Source organism: Anas platyrhynchos, chromosome 11, assembly GCF_047663525.1.
Source record: "Anas platyrhynchos isolate ZD024472 breed Pekin duck chromosome 11, IASCAAS_PekinDuck_T2T, whole genome shotgun sequence".
Classification (NCBI taxonomy): Eukaryota; Metazoa; Chordata; class Aves; order Anseriformes; family Anatidae; genus Anas; species Anas platyrhynchos.
Genome location: NC_092597.1, coordinates 9,326,186 through 9,338,589, shown reverse-complemented (window position 1 = coordinate 9,338,589; position 12,404 = coordinate 9,326,186). Strand labels below are relative to the sequence as shown.

Genomic DNA, 12,404 nt, shown 5'->3' with positions numbered 1-12,404 from the left:
ATCACTTTTCAAATGAGAAAAGATACCGACACCCTCTTTGCTGCAACTTTCTTTCAGGTAGTTATAGAGAGCAATGAAGTCTCCCCTCAGCCTCTTTTTCTCCTGACTAAACAACCCTTTTTCCTTCATCAGTTTATCATAAGTCTTATTTTCATAAATCTTATTTTTTAGTCCCTTCATCAGCTTTGTTGGTCTTTTGTCCACACATTTGGCCATCTCAAGATCCTCCTTGTAATGAGGGGCCCAAAACTGAATGCAGTGCTTGAGGTGTGCTCTCACCAGTGCCATATACAAGGGGACAATTACTTTCCTAGTCCTGCTGGTCACACTAGTTTTGAGTCAGGCCTGCCTAACTTGATATCGTCTGTTAGTGAGGATACACTTGATCCCCTGATCAATATCATTGATAAAGAAAAGTTGAGCAAAATTGGCCCAGTACTGAGCGTTGGGGAATGCTACTGGTGACCCGCTACAAGCTGGATTCAACTCCATTTACTATGACTCTTTGTGAACTTCCATCCAGCTAGTTCTTCACCCAATTAAGTGTAGCCAACCAAAGAAACCAGCTAAAATTATTAATAAGCTAACAGCATGCCTATTGCGTGTGACAACATAGAGCTGACAGATGATGTAGTAGTACTCATTAAATTTATCTGTGCTTTGTAAAGCTTGGATGCTAATTAAGTTCCTAAACCATCCGTATCATTGTCCTGTTAAACTACTGCAGGATTTGACCTGTCACTGTGGAAGCTCTGTTTTGGGCTTAGTTTTTTGCTTTTATATTTCATAGCAGTTCATTTTGTCGTACCAGAACGGTGCAATCCATTTTAAGACTACAGTGAAAGATTCCTATTGCAATAACCTTGGTAAGGACAGGGAAGTGAACAATACATTTGTTAAATAAGCATTATTTTTCTGATTATCAGCTGCTGTAAATTGCCATTTGTTTGCTGACTTCTTTGTACTTTCTTTAGGAAGAAAGTGGGAATACTGGTGTGGTTGCCTGCATCATTTGCTTGACCAAAATGAGATAAGGCATGCAGGAAAGAAGGGTATTTTGGCAAGTAGAAGCTACCATGGTGAGTTGCATTTTATCCTTGATTATGCTGCAGAGTTTCTCAGTGATGCTAAATGCATTATTTAAACCAAAATTCATACGAATGTTTCTACTTCTCTGGAATTGTGTTGCACATAATATTTCCTTGGCAGCAGCGCTGACTTGAGTTCTTTCACAGAATCACAGAATTTCTAGGTTGGAAGAGACCTCAAGATCATCGAGTCCAACCTCTAACCTAACACTAACAGTCCCCACTAAACCATATCCCTAAGCTCTACATCTAAACGTCTTTTGAAGACTTCCAGGGATGGTGACTCCACCACCTCCCTGGGCAGCCCGTTCCAGTGCCTAACAACCCTTTCAGTAAAGAAATTCTTCCTAACATCTAACCTAAAACTCCCCTGGTGTAACTTTAGCCCATTCCCCCTCGTCCTGTCACCAGGCACATGGGAGAACAGGCCAACCCCCACCTCGCTACAGCCTCCCTTAATGTACTTATACAGAGCAATAAGGTCACCCCTGAGCCTCCTCTTCTCTAGGCTGAACAAGCCCAGCTCCTTCAGCCGCTCCTCATAGGACTTGCTCTCCAGGCCCCTCACCAGCTTCGTCGCCCTTCTTTGGACCCGCTCAAGCACCTCCATGTCCTTCTTGTAGCGAGGGGCCCAAAACTGAACACAGTACTCGAGGTGCGGCCTCACCAGAGCCGAGTACAGGGGGACGATCACCTCCCTAGCCCTGCTGGTCACAGTGTTTCTGATACAAGCCAGGATGCTGTTGGCCTTCTTGGCCACCTGAGCACACTGCTGGCTCATATTCAGCCGACTGTCCACCATCACTCCCAGGTCCTTCTCTGCCTGGCAGCTCTCCAACCACTCATCTCCCAGCCTGTAGTTCTGCTTGGGTTACTGCGCCCCAGGTGCAGGACCCGGCACTTGGCCTTGTTGAACTTCATAAAGTTGACCTCAGCCCATTGGTGCAGCCTATCCAGATCCTCCTGCAGAGCCTTCCTACCCTCGAGCAGATCGACACACGCACCTAGCTTGGTGTCATCTGCAAACTTACTGAGGGTGCACTCAATGCCGTCATCCAGATCATTGATGAAGATGTTAAAGAGGACCGGCCCCAGCACCGAGCCCTGGGGGACGCCGCTAGTGACTGGCCTCCAACTGGACTTGGCTCCATTTACCACAACTCTTTGGGCCCGGCTATCCAGCCAGTTTCTAACCCAACGAAGCGTGCGCCAGTCCAAGCCAAGAGCAGCCAGTTTCTTGAGGAGAATGCTGTGGGAGACGGTGTCAAAAGCCTTGCTGAAGTCAAGGTAGACCACATCCACAGCCTTTCCCTCATCCACCCAGCGCGTCACTTTGTCGTAGAAGGAGATCAAGTTCGTCAAGCAGGACCTGCCTTCCATAAACCCATGCTGGCTGGGCCTGATCGCCTGCTTGCCCTTCAAGTGCCGCATGATGACTCCCAAGAGGATCTGCTCCATGAGCTTCCCTGGTACTGAGGTCAAACTGACCGGCCTGTAGTTCCCCGGGTCTGCCCTCCGGCCCTTCTTGTAGATGGGCGTCACATTTGCTAGTCGCCAGTCAGCTGGGACCTCCCCCGATAGCCAGGACTGCTGATAAATGATGGATAGGGGCTTGGCCAGCTCCTCTGCCAGTTCTCTCAGTACCCTTGGGTGGATCCCATCCGGCCCCATCGATTTGTGCACATCCAAGTGCCGTAGCAGGTCACCAACCAGTTCTTCGTGGATGGTGAGGGCCACATCCTGCTCCCCGTCCCCTTCCACCAGTTCTGGGTACTGGGTATCCAGAGAGCAACCGGTTTTGCCGCTAAAGACTGAGGCAAAGAAGGCATTAAGCACCTCCGCCTTTTCCTCATCTCTTGTAACTAAGTTTCCCCCTGCATCCAGTAAAGGATGGAGATTCTCCCTAGTCCTCCTTTTTGTGTTGATGTATTTATAAAAGCGTTTTTTGTTATCTTTAACAGCAGTAGCCAGATTGAGCTCCAGATGAGCTTTGGCCTTCCTAATCTTGTCCCTGCACAGCCTCGCTACATCCTTATAGTCCTCCTTAGTGGCCTGCCCAATTTTCCAAAGATTATAAACCCTCTTTTTTCTCCTAAGCTCAAGCCACAATTCTCTGTTGAGCCAGGCTGGTCTTCTTTCCTACTGCTTCTTCCTCCCCTGCCATTCTGGGTCCACAGAACTGCTTGAGGGGACCATCAATAAACAAAAGCAGCAAAATAAATGGAGCTGAAAATAGTTCCTTGCTACCACACACACAGAAAAATATGTGGAACTATGGCATATATTCTTGATTTGACACCACAGTGTCTGTCTTGAACATGCTGCTGAAAATTGATTACAAAGTAACATGATTCTTTAAGTTTTTAGGTACTAAATACCCTCTAAAACTGTAATAATCTGCAGGGACTCAAAATTAATTGATGATATTTAAAGCTAATATGTATTCATCAGCTCCCCCTTTAAAATACTAGTAGTTGCACACTGTACGTGTGTATTCTTAACTAAGCTCATTAATTTTTTGAGACATGTATGTACTGTATAGGTGACCACTGAAGGAAGAAAAAAATCTTAAGCCTTCATTCAAGAGGTTCAAAAAGTACAATAAGTCAGATTCCTGGGGCCACGCTTGTATAGTATTGTCCAAAGGAGCCTTTGAAAAATGGCTTATTAGGTGACCCCTACCCATTCTGAAAATTTGTAAAGCAGGATATTGAGGATATAATCAAATGTTGCATAACATTGCTTCAGTGCAAGAGAACTGAATGAAAATTCTGCATTCTTGCATTTACTAAATTTGACTACAGGAAGTTACAGCAAGCATATTCTTCTAGTGCCTTTCAGCATGTACATGTATGTTGTTAGGGGAACCACATCTTCTAAGCCATACAGAGTTTAAATGTTAAATTTTTCTACTTTCTCTTTACTAAAATAAACAAGATTTTATAGTGTTCTCATAAATATAGAAGACTTCTGTGCATATTTGTGACTTAGGAGGCTTTTCTTTTTAAATGGTTTGTTACTGTATTTGATATAGATGATAGGAAAGGAATTAAAGAGATAATTGATAAATTTCTACTGTATGGATTATAGGTTGAATGCGAATCAGAATACAATGCACCCATATCCCTGGAAGTCTTTAAAAGATGTTTAGATGTAGAGCTTAGGGATATGGTTTAGTGGGGACTGTTAGCGTTATGTCAGAGGTTGGACTCGATGATCTTGAGGTCTCTTCCAACCTAGAAATTCTGTGATTCTGTGATAACAATTTCATAATGTGCACCAGTAATCATGTTGTGAAATTATTTTGTTTTCTTGGGGATTGGGAATGGGTGGGTCTTGTTTTTTGACTACTATCAATCCTGATGATTTTTGGATCAAAAAAATAAATTTTTTTAAGGATGTCAGTATGACAAAATACTTGGGAGAGGTTGATTTTGCATTGCTGCAAAACGTGTATTTCCTGCCATTGTTCACTGTGATTGTCAAGAAGTCTGTACAGAACAAAGATTCATAGCACTGCAGCGTGGAAAATGTAACTGCGTTGGTGCAATTTTGTCTCGGTCAAATATTTAAGTTTAACCTTGGGTTTGAAATTCACTGTAAATAACATTTTCCATGGCAATGGGAACTAATGAACTCTATAAGTACATTGTCTTTGTACCCAGTTTTGAGTTCATTTGGGATTCATTTAAACAAAAGTAAATACTAATTTGCTTCTTTTACTAATTACTAATAATTTGTTTTATAAATATAGTTGTAAATTGTAGGATGGATTCTTGGAACTTTAAGGCAGTCTTCTTAACCTTTGTCGGTGTGAAATTTGATACCTTTATTATGACCAACTTCCATGAAATATGCAAACTATCTCTACAGTAGACTACAGCACTTTTAAAGATAATTCAGTATTTATGACTAAATTACTAAGTTGCATTGGATATGTTGCAAAACCATCAATGTGGTATTTGTGAGCTATCACCTTCACAAGAGGTGTTCATATAAGCAATAGTTTGATTGTATTTTGACCCAAGCATTCCTTGAGAAATTACAAAAGCTGTATTTAATATCAAGTGGACTCAAGCATGTTTCTTAGAGCATATAGAGCATATAGATTCTTCAGGTGCTTCTCCATTTCAGAAGTGGGACTTAATGTGCCAAACTATGTTAAGGCTCCTGAGCTACCGCTAAGCTCAACACAGTTTTTCTGAACTCCACCCTCTCCTGGGGGAGCTCAGTTTTGTTGAGGGTTAAGAATTGTTTTAGTAAAACCTTTGGGGTTCTTGCTGAGAATTTCATAAATATCCAGTTCAATCGTGAAGAAAATGCTGTGTGCAAGTGTTGCCTATAGACCCTTCCATCTGGAACTCTTGTCACCTCAAAAGTCCTTGTGGGCTTGAGCACTGCACTCAGCATTCAGCGGTCTCGGTCTTTCTCCTTGGTTCTCAGACTAATTTTATTTGCCCTTGCCAGATCACCAGCACTGAACAGATTGCATTGCTAAGGCAAAGTCCATCCATGTTAATGGCTTCTTTAATCTTTTAAAAGTAATTATTTTATTTGGGGCAGTGACTCCAGAAAATTCTCAAATCTTGTTAGTGATAGTGGTCAAATAGAGATCACCAGGGCCTGCATAAAACGAGTGAGTCTCTACCCTGGCTGCTTTGATGCTTATCCTCTGCAAAGAACTGGAAGTTCTGATAGCTTTTAATTTGTTTTACACATCTGCCCCAGCAGTCTGCTGTCTCCTGAGGGGCTGGTGATGGTGTCATCCAAAGCATGACAAACTACCATGTGTAGGCTCTAAAGAAACTGCATTCTTTGGGGTTTAAGAAATATCCCAGAACTTTCTGGTAATGAGAAAGTGACTATCAGAAAACTAATCAGATTTTTAGTTTTCTGATGGAGTTTGATACAGGTTGTAGTGCAAAATAGATGCATGTTATTCCACTTTATTTAAATTTCTTGGCTCCTGTTGAAGTATGTTTAGAGAAGTATTTTGTTTCACTATGTTTCTTTGGTTTTGCAGTTAACTGAACACATTACCTGTCACGACAGGCAGCTTACTCTTGAATTCATCATTTGGCAGTTACTATTAATTTTAGGCTAATTCAAAACTATGTACCATTTGATTGTCTATTTGAATTTTAATATTGAATTTGTCATAGGAATCCTCATTAAGATACAATTAATAAAGACTAAGTGCTCTGTGAGGATACTCAGGCTGCTCTGCCTAATGTGGGTGGAAGTAGAAGCCTGTTTTAATTACAGGCCATGCTCTGTTATTTTGAGATTTAATTGCTATTTGGATTGGTTATTTCCATAACTAACTATTCTGAGACAATTTTGTTACATAACAACAACAGTATTGTTATTGTATGAGGTACATATTGTCAGTGTAAACATGTCGCTTTGCTTTTTCTAGTGTAGAAAACAAGCATTTTAGTTTATGCTCTTTACCTCTGGTATATGCCTTTATGAGCTGTGTTATTTATTTCATCAGTGTGAGCTAGACTCATTTACTTACCCCTCATGAAAATAAAATACTTCTAATTACCTGCAGTAGAGTAAAATACTTTATACCTTACTCTGTAATGAGAAATGTGACAAGCTACTGTTGCAAATTAAACTCAAAGACAACAAATCTTCCTAAAGTATGTATAGGTTTCTTCAAATATAACTTCCTGAGTTGGTTTACCTTGAAATCGGATAAGCATCAATGCCAGTGCAAGGTAGGGAAGGGAGCACATGCGGTCTGGATAATGGGAGCATGGCCTTCTATTATTATTTTTTATTATTTAAATAACTACAGCTTTGTAGTCAGTGTGGAACTGCACTTCAGACAGTGAAGGAAGGATCAGAAGTTAAAATAAAATTGCCAGTTAGCACATGTAATAACGTTATAATGTAGGGAATGGTGATGAAAATACGGTCTTTGTCTTTCTGCAAGCATTACAGTTTTATATAAGGCAATTAGAAACTCCAAATTTCTAATTTATTAAAACTTTAAAATGAGAACAGTTCAAAATAAAAATGTCATCTGTTAAGATGCTGCAGGGCACTGTAATAAATTCTTAGCAATGCAGAACCTAACTATAACCGAAGCTATGTTGAAGTTCAGTCAGATTCAACTACTTATAAATTAATATACTTTTTGAACTACTACTTTTGTGAGGACAAAAAGAATTTCAGTTAAATTGGACCAAAAATTATTCGTACCTGGCCTCTGTTTCATTAACGTGTGGGGACAGAAGGTGTATGGATTGATAAGTTGGTATTGTTTATATAGCTAGAAAAAGCAGCTGACTGATACATCGAAAGAGAAGGCAGAGAGTAACTTTCTTTCTTGAGTAAATCATCTCCTTTCATGTTTCCTCCTGAATTACCTCCATAGATTTCAAGCAGCAAAGGCAGATGCTGTTGGTTTCATATTGATGTTAGAAATCTCCGCATACATTATGCAGAGAATAAAATCCTTCTGAGTAACAAAAATAAGTTTCAGTGTAAATTAGGCCAGTGACATTCTAAAAAAATCTCTCTATGGAACAGTTAATTCTTTACAGGGGAGTAGAGGATCTTTAACGCTCTTATAGGCTGAAATGATGTTTGGCAAGTAGTAGGCTTCGAGACTGAAAAGGGTCAAACACTGCAATTAAGTTCCAGACATCTATTTCCTGATTACGTTTTGCTAAGCTTGGAACTGAGTCAACATCCTTTGCAAAATGTGTACTGCATGTAATTATGTTCCATATATCGTTTCACTGGAGGCTGGGAGATGTGATTGTTCCATTTGTGTTAAGTTATTTACTGTTGCTGTTTCATAAAAACGAATTGCACACTGGTGATTTAATAAACTAGCAAATGCCTTATTTATGTTATTAAAAAGACAAGGATTAAAAGAATGTTTTATTGGAATATCTTGGTTGAAAAGTTGCGTAAGACATTTGATATTTTTTATGGTGGTGTATTTTATTTTGTGAGGGGAATGATCTTTTTATGCGGAAAATAAAAATTTGCACTCTTTTTCAATAATTGTAGTTAACAGAGACTTTAATTTGTACAATGAAATCATTTCAATCAATTTTCATTGCTTTTTAAAGCTTCTGCTAGAATTGCTTGATACTATGATGGTACAAGACAATGCAGATACCACCCAAGAGGAAGCCAGTTGTCTGTTCTCTTTATCTCTTACTGGGTGAAGCTCTGCTAGTTGCTGCAGCTGGTTATCAGGAAAAGATTTTGCAGTAGGCAATGACAGAACTGTAAAATAGTGAAGGACACTCGTGTGTTCTTGAATGTGATCTGACTTATCTCCAGTACTTCTGGTGAAACTGGAATGCTCTGGAAGTTAATGAAGGTTGGAAGCACATGTGAGGGCAGTAAGACTCAGTAAAAATAAAGTAGATGGCTGTACGTTTACTTTGTCTTATATCAAGTTGTTTACAGTATAGGAAAGACAAGCACTGGGGGAATTCCCAATATGCCTCTAAATGAATTGTATTTGAAAGCTGGAGCCAAGCAAAGCTGTATGCAAAATAGCTTTCTTCTTTAAAAGTTCAGCTTCTAAAAAAGCAGGAATGAAAACTGGGATTATAATTGATTAATGGGTTTAGTAAACTGTGCTATGGTGAAAAGAGATTCACTGTACCTGTTCGTTTCCACGCCATGTATTTGAGCCAGTGAGTCAAGATTTCCAATTTGTCTTGCAGTTGCTGATAAATAGGGCTAACAGCTGGCTTCTTAAGGGGACACAAAGTGATAAAATAACTTCTGCACAGAAACACAAGCCCCCCCCCCAAATGATCTCCTTGTTTTGCGGTATAAGGACACACTAAAATATGTATAGTTAGTATTGAATTGTTGGTATAGATACTTAAATTCTATGCTGTCATTTCTGTAATGTCTATGAATTGATCCAACGTTATAAAATTGATTGCATTTTTAGGCAATATTTATAACAGAATATTTGTATGATGTGACTTTAACCATCTTCTATAACCTAGGCCCCCAAAATAGCTAATGCAGACTCCAGAGGGCAACTGGAACACCTTATCTACATCTGTGTACTGTCCTGGGAGAACTTCACATCTCCATTTGTGTATTGATTTCTCTGGCAGAGGCTAGGGGCTCTGAAATTCTTGCAGTGTCTTTTTCCATCACTTGATAAGAAAGGGTAAACCTTCAACTATGCCCTTAGGATCTGCAAATCAGGATTATGCTCAGCTGGAAATTAAGTTTTGAACTCAGACATCATTGGAGAGTGTCATGTTAGCAAACTCACAAGCATGTAGCCTTGAACTGGTATGAAGTGTCATGAAAGGGGGAAAGCATTTTTAGCCTTGATTCGTAACAAATGAGACTTTGCCCATCTGGCCATGTGTTGTTCCCAGTTCCCCTGTAACCATTGTGCAATTTGAAAAATAGTTAGAATTGTGTAAACTAATGAATTAGTTAAAAATTTGTGAAAGTCTGTGACTGCTGGAGAAGAAAGATGGAAATTACAACCTTGCTGGTTTCTGTGCTCTTTGACAGCAGTTGTCTGGCTGGTCAAATGCACACGTGGTTCTGGACTGCCTCTGTGTTGTGCTGGTGGTGGCTGAAGTTCAGGGTGTAAAGGACAGATTATTTTTTTTAATAAAACAAAATATTTTTTTTTTTTTTTTTAAAAAAGGAAGCTTCCTTCTTTTTGCTACTCACAGGAAAAACTTCCTGTGAAGCTGATAGGGTTTTACAAGTAAGTTTCGCACATGTCAAATTGATTCTGTGAATTCACATTATCTGTGCCTCGAAGCTTGCCAGTATTTGTGTGGTGTTATTAACTGAAGGTAGATAGATGGGTGCAGTCAAAACTTAAGAGATCCTCACCTGCAGTGTTAAGAACTGGTTCGTGTTTCTCAGAAAAGTTAGAGCTGTTTGTAAACCCGGAAGGTCACTGACTTTGTGCTATCACACTTGTGCCTGTTACTGCAGCTTCTGGGGTGCTTTCAGAATGAACTTGAGTTTCAGCCTCCACAATCAACAAGTGTTTTTTTTTAAGTGTCCTTTTGCAAGAATACTGGCCGTTATTTCTTCACAGAAGCAGCAATTTGCAAGTGATGTTTGAAGCTAGGTCTTTCTCTTCACTGTCTCTCTTCAGAGCAAATAATTCACGTTGTGCTGTTTGATACACGTCGGCTAGTCATGACCAGGAGAAAGCTGAGAAGCCTAGAGGTGGGACCAAAAGTGCTGTAAAAACTAAAACCCAAATTTCATTTGTTTTGTGCTGTTTTTTCAGACTGTTTGAAATATAGATAGAGGAGGAAAAGAAGAGCGACTGCAGTTCCTAGCTGCTCTCCCCATTAGCACTCTCCAGAGCAACACATGCTCTGTGTTTTCTCTGTGTTCAGCCAAGGCAGGGTGAAAGTCTCTTGACCTACTTGCTATCCTTTCATTATGAACATTACTTTACTACTAATTTTCCATGACAGGAAGGCCAAGTGTTTTATTATTCTAGTAGTTCAGGGGCTTTCCTCAGTCAGGTTTCTTGACTAAGAATCTTAATTTTTTATCTCCGTATGGAAAGTGAAGCCCTTACCAAAGATGTTGCTTGCACAAATGCATCTGTCTTCATCTCATTAGTGTTTAGTGGATAGATGTATTCACAGAAAGGACAGAGAAAAATGTGAGGAACTCCATCACTTGGTGAATTCTTGAAGTGGTTTGGAGCAGGTCTGGCTGCTCAGGAAGCCTTCCCTGGTCAGCTTTCAGTGGTGATGTTCTAACAGGGTCTGGCCTCCAGGAGGTAAGGTGTTATGTGAAAGTTGACTGCTTTGCTGTAAGTAGCAACGGCAATTGTAGTAGAAATTCTCCGAATGTCATTCTGTTTGAGGGCATCCTTCTTAGAGCTTTCCGTTCCATCATTTGAATTGCAGAGAAAATAGAGCCAGATTTTCAGCTCCCCTACTGGAGGTTGTTTATCTAATTCTGTGCCTTTTGGCTATGGCTTTACTTTAGGAGACTGACAGTCTAATTTAATCAAACAGATATGAGTATATGCAGCCTATTCAATCACATAGGCTGTGTAAAAAAAAATAAATTGCAGGTCAGATTCACGGCTGTTGGAAGTTGCCAGGGAATTTTTTTGCAGCTCAGTCTCTTTTGGATCAAATCTGTTTGTGAAGGTGATATTTTTAGTTCATGGTATTGGAAGGGTCTTGTCTTTAGAGTTCCTAATCATAGAAAACATCACTGTTGCATGTAAGAAAATATTACTCGGTGTGCATTATGTTGCATATAACTAGATTCATCTCTGTATCATTACTTAAAAAAAAAAAATATTACCTAAAAGCCAAGTACTGGAGGTATGAGCTTAGTTCAGATCCAAGTTTAAACATGTGAGTAGTTGATGGTAGTGACATCCCTATTTTCCTGACAGTACCATTTCTCCTTTGATGCTAGTGCTTGAAAAAACAAATTATTACCAACCAGATAAAATTCAGCCTGTACCTTTTACATTTTAAAGCATTATGAAATGCCCATAGGTTTGCTTTTCTCTCTACTGACTGCAGCTCCAAGAAATTAGCTTGTTCTGTCTGTCGTGAAATGGAGAACACTTGCAGTTAAGTGACTGGTTCAGCAGAGTGAAAATCAAAAGTTTTTTTTCCAAAGCATTTGTAAATAAAAGAACAGCTGACTCAGATAAGGAAATACTGCACATGATCACTGTCTGGCAAACTGACTGATTTAGTAGAAAGTTTACTGACATAAACAACAAAAATATTTTTTTTTTCAAACAGGTTTTTGCAAAATGAAGCAGAGAAACGAGTTATCCCATTTCTCTGCTTCTCGTCCTCTGAGCAGTCATTCATTCAGCCACCATTTTGATCAGCCCAATTAGTTGCTTTTTTAAAGGTGATGGAAGAGCGTGGTTTGTAGCAAAATGTTGTTTTTCCTCTTCTCTGTGATCCACAGTCTTGCCTGTTTGAGCACTTGCTGTAACAAACAGTCCTGCTGTATTGTGGGACCAACTCCCCACCTCGTGTAATAGCTTTCCTCTTCCCCCCCCACTGGCCCCTTCTCAGCTGTTTGTACTTTGTTTGACTTGTAACTGTAATTATTAGATAATCTTTGAAATCATCCCTTTTCCACCTCCACATCTTTTTATTATGAATCAGGAGTCATGGAATTCTTTTTCTTCCTTGTTTTTCTGCCGAATAAGCAGACCTGCTAGTTGGGAAGAAGAATTTTGTGCCGTGCTTCTTTGAAGAATTTCTATTGAAATGACAGTGCGTATCATCCAAAGTGACAATACCTTTTTTTCTAAAAATAAACAGCAACAACTCC

The 12,404-nt window shown here is 39.8% G+C and overlaps 1 protein-coding gene across 5 annotated transcripts in view; it reads left to right on the top strand.

Annotated features, from left to right (window-relative positions):
- Positions 1-12,404, top strand: part of OTUD7A (OTU deubiquitinase 7A) — a 118,035-nt gene that overhangs the window by 50,288 nt on the left and 55,343 nt on the right. For all 5 annotated transcript variants that reach the window (XM_038184715.2, XM_038184720.2, XM_038184712.2 and 2 more), the window contains exon 3: positions 975-1,079. The gene's annotated coding sequence lies outside the window, so the exon portion shown is untranslated. The remainder of the gene's footprint in view (positions 1-974; positions 1,080-12,404) is intronic.